The 23,994-nt window shown below is 44.7% G+C and overlaps 1 long non-coding RNA gene across 2 annotated transcripts; it reads right to left on the bottom strand.

The window, feature by feature from the left end:
* Window positions 1–611: 611 nt before the first annotated feature.
* Window positions 612–22,623, bottom strand: LOC147125323 (uncharacterized). Of its 2 annotated transcripts, none has more exons than XR_015081572.1 (2): window positions 21,863–22,623; window positions 612–981 (listed from the first exon to the last, which is right to left on the bottom strand). It is a non-coding gene; the product is annotated as an uncharacterized LOC147125323 (long non-coding RNA). The 2 variants fall into 2 exon arrangements; XR_015081567.1 differs by lacking the exon at window positions 21,863–22,623 and adding an exon at window positions 20,644–20,859.
* Between the last annotated feature and the right edge of the window lie 1,371 nt (window positions 22,624–23,994).

The following is a 23,994-nucleotide window of genomic DNA, read 5'->3' as shown; positions in this document are numbered from 1 at the left end:
TGCTGAGGTTGCACGATTGCCCTTTGACCTCTGATATACCTATCAATTCATTCCATGAAAAGCGACGAGTTAAGATAGTAACTATAGGTTTTTATTGGCTAAATAACAGAGCCCACCCTCGTGGGTGATCGGTTCCAGCAAGGAAGAATACTAGCCAAGCAATCACCTTTATACCTGGGCAAGCAGGCGGAGCCATGGGCGGAGTCAGCTGAGGTATGCCCAGGTATCACAGCGTGCGAGGCAAGAGGTAACCTTGTGTAGGTGATAACAACAGTGTAACAATAACAGTGGTTTACCACAACCTTATTCAACCTTTGGTCTTTTCTCCTCCACTTGGCAGCTCACATTCTGAGATTGTGAATTTAGTCAGCAGGACTATGCCCACGATGCACTCCTTGTATCCATATCAGAGAGCGAGTTGTTACGGGCTTAGTGTACTTGTGATGGATGAGTTCAAATATACCTTTTGCTTGTGGAATTTTGGTAGCTCACTGAAACTATGTGGAAAAAGATTTAAACAGACTGCAAGCACGTTTATGAAAATTAGTGTTTTTGGGACTTTAAAAAAAAGTTTTGAGCTTAAAACATAAATATTAATGTAATTACTCAAATATCAGTGGTAGGTTTATTACTGTGATAATCCCACATCCCAAAAGCAAACACTTAAAAAATGTAAATAAAAATAAAATGGGACGTCCTGGATTATGCAGTTGGTAAGTGTCGAGTTGTTGAGCCACACAGTTCCTAGGTTCCTAATTTTTACAGATAACACTTGGTGCACGTGATCTCCTGGATTGGTTTCGATCGCCTGAAGGTGTTGGAGAGGAAAGTTCCAGAGGTTTTTTCCCCCTCTTATTGGCCCTCGGACTTTTCTCGCCTCTTCAAGGAGATAACATGGGTAGAGGGATGGTGGGGGATGCAAGGATGTGTTTAGTCATAAAAACAGAAAATGCTGGAAATACTCAGCAGGCCAGGCAGCATCTGTAGAGAGAGAGAGAGAGAAACAGAATTAACGTTTCAAGTCAACAACCATTCATCAGAACAGACTGCAAGCAAGTTTATGGAAATTACAGTGTTCCTCGGACATTTAGTCCTGAAGCTCTGGCCATCATGGTGTGGGACAGGCTTGATGGACCAGCTGGTCTTTCCCTGCCCATCAATTTCTAATTGTTCATAGTCTTTACTGAGTTAGCTGATTGCAGCCAGGGCTGCAATTGGGCCCAAAGTCAGTAGGCTGGGGAAGGGGGAAATAATCAGCCAGGTTTCTGCTTCGGTGCACTATCCAGTGGCTCTTGCTGCAGTGTGTGCAGGTCAGCTGAGGGCAGGGTTGGATCTGATTGTGGTACTCCCCAAGGTTGAATAATGTGTCAACGTTCAGTAAAGTTAAAGCATGTGGGATTGGGGGTAAGGTACTGACTTGGCTAGAGAACCGGTTGGCAGACAGGAAGCAAAGAGTTGGAATAAACGGGTCTTTTTCCGAGTGGCAGGCAGTGACTAGTGGGGTACCGCAGGGATCGGTCCTAGGACCCCAGCTATTCACAATATATATTAATGATCTAGACGAGGGAACTAGATGTAATATCTCCAAGTTTGCAGATGACACAAAGCTGGGTGGGCGTGTGTGCTGTGAGGAGGATGCAGAGAAACTCCAGTATGATTTGGACAGGTTGGGTGATGGGGCAGATGCATGGCAGATGCAGTATAATGTGGATAAATGCGAGGTTATCCACTTTGGTGGCAAAAACAGGAAGGCAGATTATTATCTGAACGGCAATAGATTGGGAGAAGGGGAAGTGCAATGAGACCTGGGTGTCCTTGTACACCAGTCACTGAAGGTAAGCATGCAGGTGCAGCAGGCGGTTAAGGCAGCAAATGGTATGTTGGCCTTCATAGCGAGAGGATTCGAGCACAGGGGCAAGGATGTCTTGCTGCAGTTGTACAGGGCCTTGGTGAGACCACACCTTGAGTATTGTGTGCAGTTTTGGTCGCCTTATCTGAGGAAGGATGTTCTTGCCATGGAGGGAGTGCAGCGAAGATTCACCAGACTGATACCTGGGATGGCAGGAATGACGTATGAGGAGAGATTGGGTCAATTGGGCTTATATTCGCTGGAGTTTAAAAGAATGAGAGGGGATCTCATTGAAACTTATAACATTCTAACAGGACTAGACAGACTTGATGCAGGAAGGATGTTCCCGATGGCGGGGGAGTCCAGAACCAGGGGTCACAGTCTAAAGATAAGGGGTAAGCCTTTTAGGACAGAGATGAGGAGGAATTTCTTCACCCAGAAAGTGGTGAACCTGTGGAATTCTCTACCACAGTTGAGGCCAATTCATTAAATATATTCAAGAAGGAGTTAGATATATTTCTTAAGGCTAAAGGGATCAAGGGATATGGGGAGAAAGCAGGGACAGGGTACTGAATTTGGATGATCAGCCATGATCTCATTAAATGGCAGAGCAGGCTCGAGGGGCCGAATGGCCTACTCCTGCTCCTATCTTCTATGTTTAGGCTAATACACAAAGGACAGGCACCAGGTGACACATACCCCAGCATGAGTCAGTGGGATTGGAGAAATTGCTTGTGTACAATGGAAAATGAGACTGAAGAACCACCAAGACAAATATTGAATGGTGATCACGACATTCCCCTAGCAGAAGTTTAAGTTCATTACCTGCCAGCATCTAAACTGAAGGGTACACCATGGGGACTTAATTCCAGACTGAAAAAAGGAAGTCATGTATTTATTATAGCAACTTACCAAGTCTCTCAGAAATGTCTCAAAGTGGTTTCACAGACAATGAAATACGTGGAAGTGCAGCCACTGTTATGGAGGTAAACACGACAGCCATTTTTTGTGCACTGGAAGATCCCACAAACAGCAATGAGATCAACAGCCAAATTGTATGTTTTTTGTTGTTGTTGGCGGCGACTGAGGAATGCATATTAACTGGAACACTGGGAGATCTCTTTCAAATAATGCAATGGAATATTTAACATCCACCTGAGCAGACAGCTGGGACCTCCAAAAATGCAGCACTCAATGCATCACTGTTCTGAAATAGCAGCTTAGATTATGTGCTCAGGCCTAAGAGTGGGATTTGAACCATTATAAAATGATGGTTTTTTTCAATTTAAATTTGCAATGTATATAGTGGTAAATAAATCATTGTTGACTCATAGTTTTTACAGTAATTAGTCACCAATTTGGCACTTTAAGCAGTGTGGAAAAGAATAGACAAAGTTGGCACAATCACAAGTGGGCACCCTAAAACGTGGCAAGAACTTACACATTTTTCACAATTGATAAGTGGGCTGACAGTTTGAAACGGGAATGGGAGACGAGAGCGGTTGGTTAGCAAGTGGCTGTCAACGAGACTCAGTTCACAATGTAATGAGTTACAATATTTGGCAGCCACTCTGCAAGCTAGAGGTTGGCGAAAAACATTTGAGATTCTTGCTGACTGAATCAGAGCCATTCATTAATCCGACTGCTGTGTAGTACACAGTTCATGTGAATCACCATAATTGCGATGGGAATGTGCACAATAAATAGACTGAGGGGAAAATAGAACATGTGTCAGCCATGGCTCAGTTATAGCACTTTCAGCTCTGAGCCCGAAGGTTGTGTGTTCATGTCCCACTCAGAGACTTGAGCACATAATGCACAGTGCAGTACTGAGGGAGTGCTGCACTGTCGGAGGTGCTGTCTTTCAGGTTGGATGTTAAACTGAAGCCCTGTCTGCCCTCTCAGGTGGGTGTAAAAGTTTCCCTGGCACTATTTGAAGAAGAGCAGGGGAATTCTCCCTGGTGTCCTGGCCAAATATTTATCCCTCAACCAACATCACTAAAAAAAATTATATGGTTGTGATCACATTGCTGTTTGTGTGACCTTGCTGTGCGCAAAATTGGCTGCTGCATATTCCCTACTTTACAACAGTGACTACACTTCAAAAAGTACTTCATTGGCTGTAAAGCACTTTGAGATGTCTTAAGGTTGTGAAAGGCGCTATATAAATGCAAGTCTTTTATTTTAGAGGCTCTCACTGACTGATTTGTTACCAAAAGAAGCTGAATCATAGGAACAGGAGGAGGCCATTCAGCCCCTCGAGCCTGTTCTGCCATTCAATGAGATCATGGCTGATCTGCGACCTAACTCCATATACCTGCCTTTGGCCCATATCCCTTAATACCTTTGGTTAACAAAAAGCTATCAATCTCAGGATTTAAAATTAACAATTGATCCAGCATCAATTGCTGATTGCGGAAGAGAATTCCAAACTTCTACCACCCTTTGTGTGTAGAAGTGGGACGTTTTACTACGTTAAAGGCGCTATATAAATACAAGTTGTTGTTGTTATTGAAATGTTTACTAATTTCACTCCTGAAAGGTCTGGCTCTAATTTTTAGACTATGACCCCCTAGTCCTAGAATCCCCAATCTACCCTAGCTGTTCCTCTTAATATCTTGAAAACTTCGATCAGATTACCCCTTAACCTTCTAAATTCTAGGGAATACTGCCCTAATTTGTGTAATCTCCCCTCGTAATTCAACCCTTGAAGTCCGGGTATCATTCTGGTAAACCTACGCTGCACTCCCTCCAAGGTCAATATACCCTTCTTAAGATGTGGTGCCCAGAACTGCTTACAGTAACCAGGGTTTTGTACAGCTGCAGCTTAACTTCTACCCCCTTGTACTCTAGTCCTCCAGATATAAAGGCCAGCATTCCATTTGCCTTTTTGATTATGATGGGAATGAGATAACACGTGAAATCTTATGTCCAAAGGCTAATTCCTGACTCGGGGTGAACATACTGCAATCTTGTCTGATACACATTCACTGTTTGGCATTTCCTGCCTTCGGTGCGGTGATTTGCCAGTCACAGTATAAGTCAGACTGCTTGATGTTCTGCCCTGCCTGATCCGTATCTGCCTCGCCCACATGCGCAGAGAAGGTCGTTGCCAAGGTGTTATTTAATTAGCAAAAAAAAACACCCCACTTCCGCCGTTTTATCCAACCGGACAGTTGTCGTAAAACTTGGCTCATACCGCTGTTCAGCACGTTATAAATCCGCAAGAGCTGGCTGAGCATGCCCAGAAAGCAGCGACTGCGGAATTTCAAATGAAAATAGGGAAGCGTCACTGCAGAATGAGTCATTCCCCAAGCACTGTACTTCCCTCCGCACGGCAGCCTCTTTCGTAAGACACAACCCTCACACACCCTTCGCTCCACTCACCCAGAATGGAAATGACGAGCAGGGATTGAGCTCGAGTAGTGATAGCAACACCAGGACATGATGACTAACCCTTTCACTTTCCCCCCAATTATTATAATGACAGGGACTCCTCCCTTCTCACGATTCATTTATTCTGTGTATTTTCCACACCTTTACCTCAGGGGATGAAAGTTCTCTCCCACTTAAATATCTCAATATTAAAACAATTCCTATATAACAATCATTTTTAAGGGGAGTTGGATAGGTGCTTGAGGATGAGGAACTTACAGGGCCAGGAGCAAAAAGCGGGGGGTGCAGGATTAAGCACGACTGCTCTTTCAAAGAGCCACAACAGGCCGAATGGCCTCCTTCTATGATTTTATGTAGAGTCAGCCGTGCCTCAGTAGGTAGCACACTCGCCTCTGAGTCAGAAGGTTTGTGGGTTCAAGTCCCACTCCAGAGACTTGGGCTCAAAAATCAAGGCTGACACTCCCAGTGCAGTACTGAGGGAGCGCTGCACTGTTGGATGTGCCGTCTTTCGGATGAGATGTTAAACCGAGGCTCCATCTGCCCTCTCAAGTGGACGTAAAAGATGCCATGGCATTATTTCAAAGAAGAGCAGGGAAGTTATCCCTGGTGTCCTGGCTAATATTTATCCCTCAATCAACAAAAACAAAACATTATCTGGTCATTATCTCATTGCTGTTCATGGGAGCTTGCTGTGCGCAAATTGGCTGCTGTGTTTCCCACATTACAACAGTATTTCATTGGCTGTAAAGTGCTTTGAGATGTCCGGTGGTTGTGAAAGGCGCTATATAAATGCAAGTCTTTCTTTCTATATATTGACCCAGAATTCCTTGGAGACATGTGCCAAATAATTCCCAGCAAATGATGGCCCAGAATTAGGTTAGACTCTTTTCTCTCACCTTTCAGCTTGAAACAATTTTTCCCTGTAACTTGCTAGAAGTGTGAACTGACAATGGCACAGTGAGAGCAACAGGGCATCTGGGACCTTGGTGAGCTACAGAGCCAACAGTGTATCCCCTTACAAAAGTACAGGGTGTTCTTTCAATTCCTTCCTCCCCTCCTAACACCCCCCCCGCCCCGCCGCCCCCCCCCCCCGGCCCCCACCCCCCCCCCGCCCCGCCCGCCCCACCCCCCCCCGGCCCCCCCCCCCCGCCCCCGCGTCTCTGCACCTGCTTAATATCTGTTACATCTCCAGCTTTTTCTGTTTCTCTCTCCACGGATGCTGCCTGGCCTGCTGAGTATTTCCAGCATTTTCTGTTGTTATTTCAGATTTCCAGCATCCGCAGTATTTTGCTATTATATTAGTGTATCCCCTTAACCAATGAGATTTAAGGATTGAGAAAGAAACAGGAATGACTGAGAAGGAAATAGGATGAATTAGAGTCAACTCAGGTACAGAAAGAGAAATAAAGCAAGGGAAAAGAAAGATTGGATTGAGAGAGGAAAAAGAGACAGGAAATGTAAAAATTAAAAAAAAAAAATCTGAGCAATTTACTACTTGTAGGAATGAGACTCAGCAGTTTAAATTGTTCCCTTTCTGGGTCGGAGATGCCGAGTGGTATTGCAGGAACATAAATCTCCACATTAAAAAGGTAGTTACGCTGTTAAGTGCCAGCCCTAACTTTCCACAGTGAGTTTAATAGGCAATTAATGTGCAAGTGCAGCAACTTCATGAAACTCATGGCGAGGTTGAGGGCGAGCGGTCTTTATCGTGAAGTTACCGGCAGAGTGGTGCAAATCGTCCAGCAACTTGTGGCGATTCACAATTCATGGGTTATCTGATCCGCGCCACAAGTTGCTGGACGATTTACACCTTAATAATAGTGAGCGCCGTTAAACTCGCTGTTAATTTGGCATCAAATTCTGGGTCATTGGCCTAGAATTTCATGGAGACTTGTGCCATTATAATGGCGTTCCATATCGTTTTACGGGGAAAAAAATTCTCAGAAAATAATGGCATAAGTGACTCACACCATTATTTACACCAGGCCATAATTTCCTGGGATTTCTGCACCACTGCCGTTTCACTCATCGAAACAGTGAACCGTTAATTATCATAGCTCCACCTCCCAAATTTAAATCAATGGCAGTCACAAATTTGCTGAATGAACGCTACTTTGATCGCCGCTGCCAATTAGACCCTTCAATGAATATTGGCACTGGTGGGCTTTCTACCTTAAATCCCAGAAACCTCCATTAATAAAGTCCTAGTAAATTAAGAGTGCATAGGGTTGTTGTGAGAGTAGGTCAGATATGTGATTTGTGGTGTATGTGCCTTTAAGAGTAATGGTGGTGTATGTGCCTTTAAGAGCCCCAGGTGTGCGTAATGCCAGTAATTGCCACTTGGGCTATATAAGCCTGTGTATTGTGTATATCCTTTAGAACCCCCCCCAGACTTGCTTAGTAAATACCTATGAACCAACTCCTGTCTTCAGTGTCTTTATCTACACACGGACACTACAGTGGCGACGAAGTGGAAACGGACTTACCTGCAATTCGGCAGCACTCAAGGACATCGATTCCTCCAGCGTCCAGAAGACTCAAGGAAGTAATAGAAACTGTGGTTTCACCAGCTGGCCAAGCTGGTGGCAGGTACTGCGCTAATCCTTCCTGGGCGTCAGGCTGGAGCTCCAGCGGCGGGCTCTACAGCTGAGACAAGCAGCGAAATCGGAGGCAAGCAATAACGGACTGGGAGGGTGCACTCGGGAGACGGCCGGCGCGGCAAGCAGGTCAGCATTTAGACCTCCGTCGTGAACGAGTCTCCAACAGTGAATAAACGGAAACCACAGTAAAACAGCGTTGTTATCGGTAGCAGCGGCGGGGAAGCGCGGGAAGCGCCATATCGTTGCTACAGAGAAAAAAAAAAGCGCGGGAAGCGCCATATCTTTTTTTTTTGAAATGCCTAAGTCTGGCAATATTGATGCTTTTGATAACGAAACAGAGCCTAACTTTGGCAATATTGATGTTTTTGATAACAAGATAGAGGATTGGACCACATATGTAGAAAGAGTGGAGGTGTTTTGCACCGCAAATGGAATAGAAGATAAAAAAAAAAGCTTCAGTTCTTCTGGATCTAATGGGCGCAGAAACATACAAGCTGTTACGCAACTTAATCACTCCAGCCGAACCGATGGACAAGAATTTTGAAGAGATTGATACCCTACACTGCCAATTCGAGGCAGGACTGGCAGATTCTCTGCAAGACAAATTCATCTGCGATCCCCTAAGTGTAGAAACACAAAAGAAGGTATCTTCTAGAAAAGATTTAACACTGGACAAGGCTTTCAGTGCAATAGGAGTGGCAAAGATAAAGCAAAGGCCACAGGACTTCGGCACCCATGAAATGACACGGGGTTTCAAGAAATGTTATCGATGCGGCAGATCCAACCATGACCAGAGGGATTGCTGGTTCAAAGAAAAAGCATGCAAGCGATGCCGAAAGATAGGACACATTCCACGTGTATGCCGATCTGAAAATAAAAAATCCACTAACGGGAAAAGAATCAATAAGGAAAAGCACAGAAAGGTACAAATGATGACGGACAGTAGCTCCAAAGACCAGAAGAGCGATAGCGACTCTGGGAACAAGAGACTAAGCTCTCTCAAATTACACAATGTAATTGCCAATGAAGATTACCAAACCATTTGGGTTACCCTCACAATAGCAGGGTCCCCAGTTAAAATGGAGCTAGATACAGGATCAGCTCTAACCGTGATAAATCGACGAGATTACGAGAGGCTATTTTCGCATATACCTCTAAAAGACACATCCATTATCTTAAAAACATATACGGGGCAGAAAGTATACCCCAAAGGAAAAATAAGGGTGCCTGTGGTATACAACGGCAAAGAAATACAAAAGTTGTATTTATACATTCTACAAGATGGTGGTCCACCGTTGTTGGGACATGAATGGATAAGGAAGATACGTTTAGACTGGCACTCCATTCAGGCACTGACGGTGACCAGTAAGGAAAAAAACAATGATGACATCATACCTGAACGATTAAAAGACATCTTGGCCAACGCCAAAGAAGTGTTTCAAGAGAAACTAGGAACCTTGAAAGGCATCACCGCCTCAATAAAAGTGGAAGATGCAGCAATTCTCAAATTTTTTAAGGCAAGACCGGTGCCATACGCAATACGTCCGGCAGTCGAGGCAGAGCTGGAGAATTTGGAAAAGGCAGGCGTATTATCCAAAGTAGATTGGAGCGAATGGGCAACACCCATCGTTCCAGTCATGAAAAAAGCATTGAAAAATAACTCTGAGGAACAGAGAAAAATTCGCATCTGTGGGGACTTTAAGGTGACTGTAAACCCGGTCCTTCACACGGTACAGTATCCTCTTCCGAGGATAGAAGATATTTTCGCCTCACTATCCGGAGGGAAACGTTTCACAAAAATTGACTTGGCACAGGCATATCTACAGATGGAGGTTGAGGAGACCTCTAAAAAGTATCTCACAATAAACACACACAAAGGCCTGTACCAGTACAATCGACTGGTTTTTGGAATAGCCTCAGCTCCAGCTATCTGGCAAAGAGCTATGGAGCAAGTCCTGCAAGGGATTCCGGGGACTCAATGCTACCTAGACGACATCCTTATAACAGGAGAAAACGACAACGAGCACCTTGCCAATTTGGAGCAGGTGCTCACTAGGCTGAAAGAACGGGGCCTACGAGTAAATCGCCCCAAGTGCGAATTTTTCCAAAATCAGATATCATATTGTGGCCACATAATTGATAAGGAAGGGTTGCATAAGTCACCTGAAAAAATTGAAGCAGTTATAAAAGCCCCAGCACCTGAAAATGTTTCACAATTAAGGTCATTCCTGGGATTAATAAATTACTATCATAAATTTTTACCGAACTTATCAACTATTCTACACCCTCTTAATGATCTTCTACAGACAGGAGTGATTTGGAAATGGAACGAAGACTGTAAACGTGCCTTCCATAAATGTAAAGACTTAATCACATCCGAGAAAGTTTTGGCTCATTACAACCCATCACTACCAATCAGACTGGCGTGCGATGCATCCCCTTACGGCATAGGAGCGGTATTGTCCCATAGATTCCCTGATGGCTCAGAACGGCCGATAGCTTTTGCGTCACGCTCATTAAACTCAGCTGAGCGTAACTATGCCCAAATAGACAGGGAAGCACTCAGCCTGGTATGGGGAGTGAAGAAATTCAACCATTACCTACACGGACAAAAATTTACCTTGCTGACTGACCATCAACCCCTCATCTCCATATTCAACCCTAAAAAAGGTGTCCCCATTATGACGGCACAAAGACTACAGAGGTGGTCCCTTTTTCTAGGGGCACACCAATACAACATTGAATACAAAGGGTCAAAACAGCATGGGAATGCTGACGGTTTATCGCGCCTACCGTTGCCAACGATAGAAGAGGCACCTACAGTAGACCCAGTAGAGATATTCCACTCTACCATAGTGGAATGTCTACCGGTGACAAATTCTGCCATTGAAAGGGAGACAAGAAATGACCCTACTCTCTCACGGGTCTATGATTTAACAGTGAAGGGATAGCCAGCACATGGTGAGCCACTGTTGCCAGCATCCTCGCAAAGAAGAGAACAGCTTTCAGTGTGCCGAGGAACCTTGATGTGTGGATCCAGAGTGGTGATTCCACCCAAACTCCAGGATAAAGTGCTAAAGGAGCTTCACGAGGGGCATCTGGGTGGAGTGAAAATGAAGAACCTAGCTAGGGCGTTTGTATGGTGGCCAGGTATCGATGGAGACATCGAAGAAATGACCAAGAGCTGCCTAGGATGCCAGAAGGTCCAAAACGCTCCACCACAAGCCCCTCTACATCCATGGGAGTGGCCCTCATCTCCCTGGCAAAGGGTGCACATCGACTTTGCTGGTCCATTTATGGACTCAATGTTTCTAATCGCAGTTGATGCACACTCCAAGTGGCCGGAGGTAATAAAGATGTCCTCCACCAGCACGGAAAAAACCATCACAGTATTAAGGACCATATTTGCCAGGAATGGGCTGCCGGAACAGATATGTTCTGATAATGGACCGCAATTTGTGTCCGAAGAATTCAGCAAGTTCTTAAAGAACAATGGGGTAAAGCACTACACGTCCGCCCCATACCATCCCGCCACCAATGGATTGGCTGAAAGGTTTGTCCAGACCTTCAAGAAGGCCATAAAGGCCATGAGTAATGAAGACATAAAACTTCAGCACAAGGTGGATAACTTCTTATTTGCATATAGGAATGCAACACATATGGTTACTAACCAAACTCCCGCCATGATGTTCTACAATAGAAACCTAAGATGCCGGCTGGATTTGGTCAAGCCCAACATCCGAAGAGACGTGGAGAACCGGCAGTTTCAGGGCCTGGATGAAAAGCCAACTAGGACCTTCCAGATAGGCCAACCAGTTTTGGCCCGGGACTACCGTACCGAGAAATGGCAGCCTGGAACTATCTGCACACGACTAGGACCACTGATGTATACCGTGGACATCGGAGAAAGCATAATAAGACGCCATGCTGACCAAATCATCAAGTCATCCGAAAAGGGACAACCTACACCACCACTCTATACATCTAACAATGAAGTAGATATACCCATATCTACCTCCGATCCGGTGAGACTGGAACCCGATGAACCCGACACTGGCATTCAAGCCGAAACAGCCTTGCCAGAAGAACCTAGTACACCACCAGAAACTACTACACCCCCGAGGCGTTATCCGGACCGAGTCAGGAAGCCTCCTGAGAGACTAACTTATAATTAATTAATACAGCAATGTATCTTATTTTGCATATAACACTTAATTAATAATTACTTAAAATATGATGTACTAGTTAGCTAGAAGGGGAGGAATTGTGGTGTATGTGCCTTTAAGAGTAATGGTGGTGTATGTGCCTTTAAGAGCCCCAGGTGTGCGTAATGCCGGTAATTGCCACTTGGGCTATATAAGCCTGTGTATTGTGTATATCCTTTAGAACCCCCCCCAGACTTGCTTAGTAAATACCTATGAACCAACTCCTGTCTTCAGTGTCTTTATCTACACACGGACACTACATGATTGTGATAAAGCATAAATTTGCATGAACAGAACGACTTCAGCTTTTTAGAACATGCTTCTTAAAAAGCTGGAGTCACAGGTAGACAAAGAGAGCCCCACAAGTCATGGTTTTGATTAAGCTACAACTAGGAAATCGAAATCTCACACATTTATTACAACTGAGTAACTTTATTCCTTTTCTTGGATTAACTTGTACGTTTTCTAATACACAAGTGGTTTTATATCTGCTTAACGTAAGCAGGCACATTGGCAGCCACTTTCGGTTTTAAGGAAATTACGACAGACCCTTTAACAACCAGAATGACCTTGGGATCTACAGGGCTTAGGGCTGCCGTGATTGGCCCGCGGAACGCAAACCATTATTGTGCACAATAGACGATTCTTCCAATGGCTTTTACACCCGCCTCCCTTGTAATTCAAACTTAAAACAACCTACATGATGCTCTGTATTTTTATATAAGCAGGACATTGGCATATTGAAAGAGAGATGAGAGGCCATCTCCGTTTTACCGTCACTGACCCAGAATTGGCCATTGGCTGCGCCCCAATTCCGATTCGCTGTTATGCTCGCTGCGGCGTATAATCTAATCAGTTCCCCAGCAAATTTTGGCGTAGAGGCTCCACTGGATCATCGAGGTGCCCAACGGAATCACACGGCTCCAGCCCTCATTACGAGCTCAATCCAGACATGGATGCAAGAGCTGACTGGCAGAGGAGCGATGAAATCTTCCGATTAGGCACTTTACAGCCTTCCGGACTCAATATAGAGTTCAACAATTTCAGATCATAACCTCGGCCCCTATTACATTTTTACATCTATTTTTTATCCACACTTTTGTTTTGTGCCCTTCCCCCTTTTTCTCTCTCCCACATGGCAGCTGTCTCTCATTCTGCCAGCGCATTTCACACCTAATCTAGAGCCGTCTTTTGTCTCTCCACTAGTCCTATCACCATCTCGTCTGGTTTTGAATACCTCTTAATGTCTCTTCACTTCTCTTTTGTTCTCTCATCCCCATTTCCCAGCCCCCAAACTGGCCTTTTAATCTGTTTCATTTCCTGTGTTTTTTCAGTCCCGACAAAGGGTTTCGACCTGAAGCGTTAACTCTGTTTCTCTCTCCGCGGATGTTGCCTGGCTTGCTGAGTTTTTCCAGCATTTTCTGTTGTTATTTCGGATTTCCAGCATCCGCAGTATTTTGCTATCGTTCGAGCAATGACAATAGTTGCCCTCTACAACAAGGTAGCATTCAAACAAATGTGGCACCAAGGAGCCCTAGCAAAACTGGAGCTCAAAGGGTAAACCTTTCAGTGGCTGGAGTAATAGCTGAAACAAATGAAGATGGCTGCGGTTGTGGAGGCTAATCATTCAGCACCAGGACATTACTGCAGGAGTTCCTCAAGGAAGCATTCTCGAGGCCAACTCCTCGATTGTCTACATGATGCCTATTAGTAGTATGCCAAGCCAACACTCCACCCATATATGAGACATTTTTTTCATACTGCAAATTTATTGTGCTTTAGGAGACCTCTTTAAAACCTCAGTTGTGGTCCAGGTAACAATGTGTACCATAGAACCATAGAGGTTCACCGCACAGAAAGAGGCCATTTGGCCCATCATATTTGTGCTAGGGCTTTACTGCAGCAATCCAAAACTAATCCCATTGCCCTGCTCTCTCACTATGTCTTCTGTTTCAAATATTTTATTTACTCAGCTTCAATTATGACTAAATACCATATTGGACTTAAGTAAAATTCTTTTGTGAAAATTTAAACTTAAGCTGTATTCTTATTGTTCTTGGGATGTTAGCGCTGCTAGGAAGACTGCATTTATTGCCTTTCCCTGGCTGCTTTAAGATTATGGTGGCAAGCCTTCTTGATACAGATTAGTTTTTTTTTCCACAGCTAGGCCATTTCAGAGGGTTGCTAGTCCAGTACTATGACCATTACATTACCGTACCCTACCCTATTTCGCCAGATCTCTCCCACCCACCCTCCCCTACAGTAATTTTCTTAATTAATGGTTTAGTCAATGTGGTGTATTCCTCAAACTCATGGAAAGCCTGAGAGAACAACGAGCCCAAACAGCCCTTCCCCTTCGCCTGGCACCTTCCCGTGCAAGCGGAGGAGATGTAACACCTGCCCCTATACCTCCCCCCTTCCCACTGTCCAGGGCCCCAAACACCCCTTCCAGGTGAAACAGCGATTTACTTGTACTTCTTGCAATCTAGTATACTGTATTCGCTGCTCACGATGCGGTCTCCTCTACATTGGGGAGACCAAACGCAGATTGGGTGACCGCTTTGCGGAACACCTCCGTTCAGTCCGTAAGGGTGACCCCGAGCTTCCGGTCGCCTGTCATTTTAATTCACCGCTCCATTCCCACTCGGACCTCACCGTCCTTGGCCTCTTGTATTGTTCCACGGAAGCTCAACGTAAACTCGAGGAACAGCACCTCATCTTCCGATTAGGCACTCTGCAGCCTTCTGGACTCAATATCGAGTTCAACAATTTCAGATCATAACCTCGGCCCCTATTTCATTTTTTCTTGTAATTTTTCCACTCCTTTCCCCCCCCCCTTTCCTTTTGTTTCTCTCTCACACCTGGCAGCTATCTCCTGCCCTGCCAGTACACTTCACACCTAATCTCAGCCTATTACCATCTCATCTAGCTTCTAATAGCTTTTATTATCTCTTTTTTACTTCTTTTGTTTCTTTTGTTTCTTTTATCCGATCGCAGCCCTGCCTCCGATCTATCTTTTCTTTCCAGTTTTGAAGAAGGGTTCGACCCGAAACGTCAACTCAAATTTCTGTCCACGGATGTTGCCTGACCTGCTGAGTTTTTCCAGCATTTTCTGTTGTTATTGAGGAGTAATGGTCATTACCATAGTTGCATTATTATTATCAGTAGTAACATATCTCATTCAGTGTGGTAACCTCACCCCACACAGGAGTATCCAATAAATTAATTTTCAATTAATAATGTTGATGGAGTACTTATTGTGGTAAACATATAGGATTCCTTGTTACTTAACTAAGCAGGTTTAATCTATCCTCACCATTTATTAGAACATTCAGGGTGAGGTTTGAAAATGATGTGCATTTGTCTGCGATTAAGGCATGTCTTTCTAGTGACTACATTTCAAAATCCTGTACATGTTTGTTACCTGGAGATTGCTGTGAGGGAGCCAGTATTGACACACATTGGGTGTGTGACTCTCTCTCTAGAAATGCTTTATATATGAATCATATTGAATCACAAAATGTTTGAATTAAGCAGCTGTAGTCCTCCTGTAAAGAAAAATTATTCTTGGCTACCCAAGTAAAATTATTCTTGGCTACCAAGTAAAAAAAGAAACAATTAGACAACTACGTCAATATTCACTTTAGTCCAACTTCATTTTTAAAAATCAAACCTGTTACTAGTCGGCCCAGGGCTGGAAACCATTTTTGAACCGGTTTTCAACCTGGACTGGAATATCCCGTTTCTTGGGATTGCCATTGATATTTCCCTCCTCTCAGCATTAGCTGTTCCCAAAGCAGGAATGTACTGCAAATAAAATTTACAATTGCATTCTACACATACCACTAGGATAATTATGAGTCACCAGTGGAATGGATCACAGTTATTTCAGAAAGGGTAAATGTCTGTCAATTTTATTTTGCTCATCAAAAAAAGACTTGCATTTATATAGTGCGTTTCACGACCAGAGGACGTCTCAAAGCGCTTTACAGTTAATGAAGTACTTTTTTGAAGTGGAGTCACTGTTGTAATGTAGGAAACGCGGCAGCCAATTTGCACACAGCAAGCTCCCACAAACAGCAACGTGATAATGACCAGAAAATCTGTTTTAGTGATGTTGTTTGAGGGATAAATATTGGCAAAGAAACCGGGGATAACTCCCCTGCTCTTCTTAGAAATAGTGCAATGGGATCTTTTACGTCGACCTGAGAGAGCAGACAGGGCCTCAGTTTAACTTCTCATTGGAAATTCGTCACCATCTAACAGTGCAGCACTCCCTCAGCACTGCACTGGAGTGTCAGCCTAGAGTTTTTGTGCTCAAGTCCCTGGAGTGGGACTTGAACACACAACCTTCTGACTCAGAGGCAACAGCGTTGCCAACTGAGCCATGGCTGACACCAAGGTAAGCGATGTTATCACTGTAACCAAACATTTTCTCGTTTCAGGTAACTGTACCTACTTTCAGTATCGAGCATTCCCAGATCAGGAGACGCTCAGCTAGCTGCAGAGCCATTGTTCCGTGCACTGTGCCCCCTAAAAGTTGCCTTAGCCCCAACCTCAGAGGATCAACCCCTACTGCAGTACTGGGTCCTTTGCTTTTTGTGGTATATATCAATGATTTGGACTTGAATGTAGGAAGTATGATTAAGAAGTTTGCAGATGATACAAAAAATAGGCCGTGTGGTTGATAAGGAAGAAGAAAGCTGTAGACTGCAGGAAGATATCAATGGACAGGTCTGGTGGGCAGAACAATGACAAATGGAATTCAATCTGGAGAAGTGTGAGGTAATGGCCCAGTAATTCCTGTCACAACGCGTGAGTACGGACAGGGTACTCACGCGTGTGCCAGGAGGAATTGCCGGTTTTCAGCATGCACAGCGCATGCGCTGAAAACTGGCATTTCCTGTCCTCTGACCCAAGGGGTTAAGAGGCTGAACGCATGCGCGGTATTGGGCAGCGCGTGCGACTTGGATTTCCTGTATTTTTACAGATTTGCGCGTGTGTAAAGGCCTCCGGTTTTTACGCATTGAAAAACCACACGTAAGTACTTAGTTTTTCAGGTAAGTGGTCTTTTAGTACAATTTAGAATTTTTTTTTTGCACAGGTTTATTATTTTTAAAGAATCTACAGTAAGGTAAGTTTAGTTTTAGACCCTATTTTTTAAAAATTTATTTTTTTCAAAAATGTGGTTAATTGTTTAAAATAGTTTTTTAAAGTTATTCAGAGTTAATTTAATTATTGGGATGCTTTTTAAAATTTTATTTAAAGTTTAAGTAGTGTTTTGGGGTGCCGTACTTTTCATGAGTTTGACAGTCTTTGCTATCAAACTTATGAATGAAGTTTCCCCTCCCCTGATTGGCTGAACAGTGCTCACCTGATCCCAGCCGGCACATCGCACTAACTACGCCGCTGGGTCAGGTTAGCACAGCGCGCTGAGATCAGAACCGGGCCACTGACAGGAAATCCACTGCGGGCCAGGTTTCAGATGTCGGCGCGCCGGGTAAGTGCACATCGGGGGCTTGCACGCGCGGCAAGCCCCCGACACCAAGTTCTGGGCCAATGCATTTGGGGAGGGCTAACAAGGCAAGGGAATACACTATAAATGGTAGGACACAGAGAAGTTCAGAGGGACCTTGTAGTGCATGTCCACAGATCCCTGAAGGTAGCAGGACAAGTAGATAAGGTGGTTAAGAAGGCATATGGGATACTTGCCTTTATTAGCCGAGGCATAGAATATCAGAGCAGGGAGGTTATGCTTGAACTGTATAAAACTCTAGTTAGGCCTCAGCTAGAATACTGCGTGCAGTTCTGGTCACCACATTACAGGAAGGATGTGATTGCACTAGAGGGGGTGCAGAGGAGATTTATGAGGATGTTGCCTGGGCTGGGGAATTTTAGCTATGAGGAAAGATTGGATAGGCTGAGGTTGTTTTCTTTGGAACAGAGGAGGCTGAGGGAGACCTAATTGAGGGGTATAAAATTATGAGGGGCCTAGATAGAGTGGATAGGAAGGACCTATTTCCCTTAGCAGAGGGGTCGATAACCAGGGAGCATAGATTTAAAGTAATGGGTCGGAGGGTTAGAGGGGAGTTGAGGAGAAATGTTTTCACCCAGAGGGTGGTGGGGGTCTGGAACTCACTGCCTGAAAGGGTGGTAGAGGCAGAAACCCTCATCACATTTAAAAAGTTCATTTGGATATGCACCTGAAGTGTTGTAAACTACAAGACTACGGACCAAGAGCTGGAAAGTGGGATTAGGGTGGCTAGCTCTGTCAGCCAGCACGGACAAGATGGGCCGAATGGCCTCCTTCTGTGCTGTAAATTTCTATGCAGCAGTGTGACACATCATAGAATCATACAACAGAGGAGACGACCATTCGGCCCATCGTGCTTGAAAGAGCTATCCAATTAGTCCCACTCCCCTGCTCTTTCCCCATAGGCCTGCAAATTTGGCCTTTTTAAATATACTTCTATTTCCATTCCTAGCCAGCTTTGCGCGAGTGAGATTGCCAAAATTGGGTCCCACGGCTCGCTAGAAATTTGAATGATACGGTCAAAGCTCACTTCACTTAGCACCTTTATAGCCAGCAGAGAGGCAAGACTTTCAGCCACTCGGTCTGGGCTAGATTAAAACTCAGGATCTAGAGGTGACATAACAATGTGTTCTTGGACTGCTCCACCCAGACCCCGAGCGTCAAATTCCACACCGCACCCCACCAATTTTCCCCCTTTTCTCCTCTCCAATCCTCAACGTGCTGACAGTGAAGTCCTGCTGCGGTTTGGTCCACGGATGCTGACATTCCTCTAGTACCTGACTCAATTCAGCCTAGACATGGAGTTACTCATAGAATCATCGAAATTTACAGCACAGGAGGCAGCGATTCGGCCCATCTTGTCCGTGCCAGCCGACAAAGAGCGATCCAGCCTAATCCCACTTTCCAACACCTGTTCCGTAGCCTTGCAGGTTACAGCACTTCAAGTGCATATCCAAGTACTTTTTAAATGTGATGAGGGTTTCTGCCTCTACCACCCTTTCAGGCAGTGAGTTCCAGACCCCTCCACCACCCTCTGGGTGAAAAAATTCTCCTCAAATCCCCTCTAAATTCCGACCAATTACTTTAAATCTATGCGCCCTGGTTTTTGACCCTTCTGCTAAGGGAAATAGGTCCTTCCTATCCACTCTACCTAGGCCCCTCATCATTTTATACACCTCAAATTAGGTCTCCCCTCAGCCTACTCTATTCCAAAAAAAACAACCCCAGCCTATCCAATCTTTCCTCATAGCTAAAATTCCCAAGCCCAGGCAACATCCTCATAAATCTCCTCTGCACCCCTTCTAGTGCAATCACATCCTTCCTGTAATGTGGTGAACAGAACTGCACGCAGTATTCTAGCTGTGGCTTAACTCGTGTTTTATACAGTTCAAGCAGAACCTTCCTGCGCTTATAATCTATGCCTCGGCTAATAAAAGCAAGTATCCCATATGCCTTCTTAACCACCTTATCTACCTGTCCTGCTACTTTCAGGGATCTGTGGACATGCACTCCAACATCCCTCTGATCCTCTGCACTTCTCCTTGTCCTACCATTTATATAGTGTATTCCCTTGCCTTGTCCCAAATGCATTACCTCACACTTCTCCAGATTGAATTCCATTTGTCACTGTTCTGCCCACCTGACCAGTCCATTGATATCTTCCCGCAGTCTACAGCTTTCCTTACTCAACCCTTGTTTCACAACACTGCCATCGGGATAAACGAGTTGGTTTTAAGCATGCAATTGCAGGCAGCCAACATATGGAGAATGGTCAGAAGCGGTGACTGTAAATTCCCTTTTAGTCTGCATGAACAACAACTTGTATTTATATAGCGCCTGTAACATAGCAAAACATCCCAAGGCGTTTCACTGGAGAGTTATCAGACAGAATTTGACACCAAGCCACATAGATATTAGGGCAGGTGATTAAAAGCTTGGTCAAAGAGGTAGGTTTTAAGGAGCAGGAAGAGGTAGAGAGGCGGAGAGGTTTAGGGAGGGAATTCCAGAGCTTAGGGCCTCGGCAGCTGAAGGCGCAGCCACCAATGGTGGGGCAACAGGAATTGGGGATGCACAAGAGGCCAGAATTGAAGGAGTGCAGATATATCAGAGGGTTGTAGGACCAGAGAAGGTCACAAAGATAGAGAGGGTGGAGGCCATGGAGGGATTTGAACACAAGGATGAGAATTTTAAAAATCGAGGCGTTGCCGGACCGGGAGTCAATGTAGGTCAGCGAGCACAGGGGTGAAGGGTGAATGGGATTTGGTGCGAGTTAGGACATGGGCAGCGGAGTTTTGGCATTGCTCAGTACCATACTATATGGTACAATAGGTATAAGGGGTGGACGATTTGTTAGGGGAGACTTGTACCAGCTGGAGTACGCTACTTTTATAGTGTATACCATTGCAATTGCTTTAGCACAGTAAAATCTTACAAAAAATTGTTAAAGGATATCCAATTCCCTATTCCTGTGCTCTACAAAAATTGGAAATATTGAGATTTATCAGAATTTGTGTCAGGGATCAGCTTTAACTTTTCCAATGAGATATATATAAAACTGACCAGCAAGCGAACAGAGGGTCATTCCTGGATGCGTCCTTTGGATGAGGTTTCAAAGGGAGGCTCCATCTATCTTCAGATGAACTATTTAAAATGGAGCAGGAAGTTCTCCCGGTGTGTGGCCAGCATTCTTCCCACACGCAACACCAGCAAAAAAAAAAGTTGGTCATTTATCTCCTTGCTGTTTGTGGAAGATTACATAAGAACATAAGAATTAGGAGCAGGAGTCGGCCATACGGCCCCTTGAGCCTGCTCCGCCATTCAATAAGATCATGGCTGATCTTCAACCTCAACTCCACTTTCCCGCCCGATCTCCATATCCCTCGATTCCCCTAGAGTCCAAAAATCTATCTATCTCAGCCTTGAATATACTCAACGATTCAGCATCTTTGCGGTAGAGAATTCCAAACATTCACAACCCTCTCAGTGAAGAAATTCCTCCTCATCTCACCCCTTATCCTTAGATTCATGTCCCCTAGTTTGAGACTCTTCTGCCAGGGGAAATAATCTCTCAGCATCTACCCTGTCAATCTCTTTCAGAATCTTATATGTTTCAATGAGATCACCTCTCATTCTCTAAACTCCAGAGAGAGTATAGGCCCAATCTACTCAATCTCTCCTCATAGGACCCTCTCATCCCAGGAATCAATCTAGTGAACCTTCATTACACCGCCTCTAAAGGCAAGTATATCCTTACTCAGATAAGCAGACCGAAACTGTGCACAGTACTCCAGGTGTGGTCTCACTAAAGCCCCGTACAATTGTAGCAAGACTTCCTTACTCTTATACTCCAACCCCCCCTTGCAATAAAGGCCAACGTGCCATTTGCTCACTATTCCAGAATGGCTACATAACAATAGTCAGCACACTTCAAAGTAAATCATTGCAGGAAGTGCTTTGCGACATTTTGACGTGGCGAAGCACTATATATAAATTCAAGTGCTACTATTTATTATAGTAAATTCACCAATCGCAGCGAGAAAGCCTTTGCCTTGTGGAGTATAAACTAACCCCAACAATTTGCAGCAACATCAGCTTCAGCGGTTGGAGTAAAGGATTTCCTTGTGCCTGCTGCCCTTGTTGAATTAACAACTCCAGTCAAAATTCCTGATTGACGTATAACCCCATAATCTTCCATGTAAGGTCAAGAAAACTGAACAGCAATATTGCAACGTACAATCTACATTGTATCTCAGAACAGGTCAATACCAGTAAAAGTCACCTGGCAAAGTGTCCTTCAGTAGTCCTCCAGGACTCACCTCTCCCCTCCCCTCCCCATTCTCCTTTTGCATATTCCAGTTTTGTCTAGGGTAAGACTTGCTGCAGCCAAGCTGTGCAAAACAATTTAAAACGTGATTAGCCTTAACCGGGAAGCCTATTTGTCGATCGGTATCTCAACCCCTGTTTGGTGCCAGTAGTTAATAATCAGCGGGCCTAATTGCCTCGGCATTCCGAACTTTGATGGTTGGGGGGGGGTGATGCTGGCTGAGCCACGTGAGACGAGTCACATGACCAATGACACATCTGGAACAGCTGACCGGCTGTCAGAACGCTTGGAATGCAAAGCTGGAAGATGTCGAGTGCCGGTGAGACGTGAAGCAGCCTGTGCTGGTGCACCAGAGCTCCTGTTTCAGCAGACGCGCAGTAGCACTCCACCAAGTTTCTGTATTTACCGTGCACATCAAAATAGCCTCTGCAAATAATCCGCAGTGACAGGGAGGAGATTTAGATGCCATTTCAGGCTGCTCTACAGCGAACCAGTTTGTCCCTTTGCCAAGGGCACAGTTTCATTGACACATCAGCAGCAGTGATTGAGTGTGATAACCTTGCTTGCTAAGGTGCAACCCGGAGTCAAAATGGAGGATTTTACAACTGCGTCTGATAAGGGTTATATATCTTTTGTAAACACCTGCTCTGGCAAGGACTTTGCTCAGTTCATTCCTTCTAATACTTTAATCCTTTAAAGCTGTCTTATCTGTCATGATTGACCGGTAACGGTGACAAAATGAACACGATGACCTCCTCCATAATCTCCATGTCCTAATGTTTATGTAATTTGATTACCAAACATTATGTGCCAATATTTTAGCACTGGAGAAATGAAATCTCCACTTTGGGCCTAATAGATGATTTATCACTTGAAAAAGGCCCAATTCCCTAGCACAATACATGATGCTTCTTTGAGGGGGTAGCTTAAAAATCCAGCACTGTAAAGGATCCTTTCTTTAGTTCCACAACCCATGCGATTGCCATTACTTGTCTAATAGATAATATAACTAACTCCTCTAACTACATGACTGTCAAATTTTATTTCAGCAGTCACGAGGGCTGTCATAATAAAAAGAAATGTTAATTAGACGCCAACTTTGGCTCAGTGGTTGTGCTGAGTCAGTAAGCCCCACGCCAGAGACTTGCCAAATCTAGGCTGACATTTCAGTGCAGCCCTGAACGAGGGCGGCAGTGGCTGATGCACTGTCTCTCAGATGAGATGATAAAATCAGCACCTTATCCGCCCCCTCGGGTTTGATGTAAAAGACACCATAGCACCATTCAAAGAAGAGCAGGTGAGGTGTCCTGGACAACATTTATCCCTCAACCAACACCACTAAAAGCAGATTATCTGGTCATTTATCTCATTGCTGTGCACATATTGCGTTCCAGGTTTGCCTACGTAACAACACTGACTACACTTCAAAAGTACTTTCTCGGCTGCAAAGCTTTTTGAGATGTCCTGAGGTTATGAAGGGATCTATATGAATGCAAGTTCTTTCTTTAATTAATGACTTGCCGTTAAATAGCATAAGAACATAAGAAACAGGAGCAGGAGTCGGCCATACGGCCCCTCGAGCCTGCTCCGCCATTCAATGAGATTGTTATGAATCTTATGACCCATAAAGAAAGACTCATGAAATAACACTGGACAGCCAGCTGGTGGCGCCATCCAAGGAGATAAATACTCAGGCGTGGGCCCAGCTTGCCCAGGGACATTTTGTAAGACAGGAACTAGTGAAGTACAACTAGACCTCCATGTTCTGAAACAAGTTGATTAAAAAAGCCTTGCTTTATACTCGAACCAAGTGTGTAGTGAGTTTTAGTACATCAGAGATCATGGCCGATCCAATCTTGGCCTCAACCCCACTTTCCCGCTCTGAAACTATGCCCCCTAGTACTAGATACCCCCGCGAGGGGAAACATCCTCTCAGCATCCACCCTGTCAATCCCCCTCAGAATCGTATATCTTTCAATAAGATCACCTCTCATTCTTCTAAACTCCAACGAGTATAGGCCCACTGAATGACGACTGAATCTCCTTCCACACTCCCAGCGGATTGGCTGCCGTGTTTCCTACATCAC

The sequence above is a fragment of the Somniosus microcephalus genome, chromosome 1 (genome assembly GCF_052327205.1).
Source record: "Somniosus microcephalus isolate GS21.2 chromosome 1, FLI_Smic_1.0, whole genome shotgun sequence".
Lineage (NCBI taxonomy): Eukaryota > Metazoa > Chordata > Chondrichthyes > Squaliformes > Somniosidae > Somniosus > Somniosus microcephalus.
The sequence above is the reverse complement of the archived record's forward strand: the minus strand, read 5'-3'. Positions and strand labels throughout refer to the sequence as shown.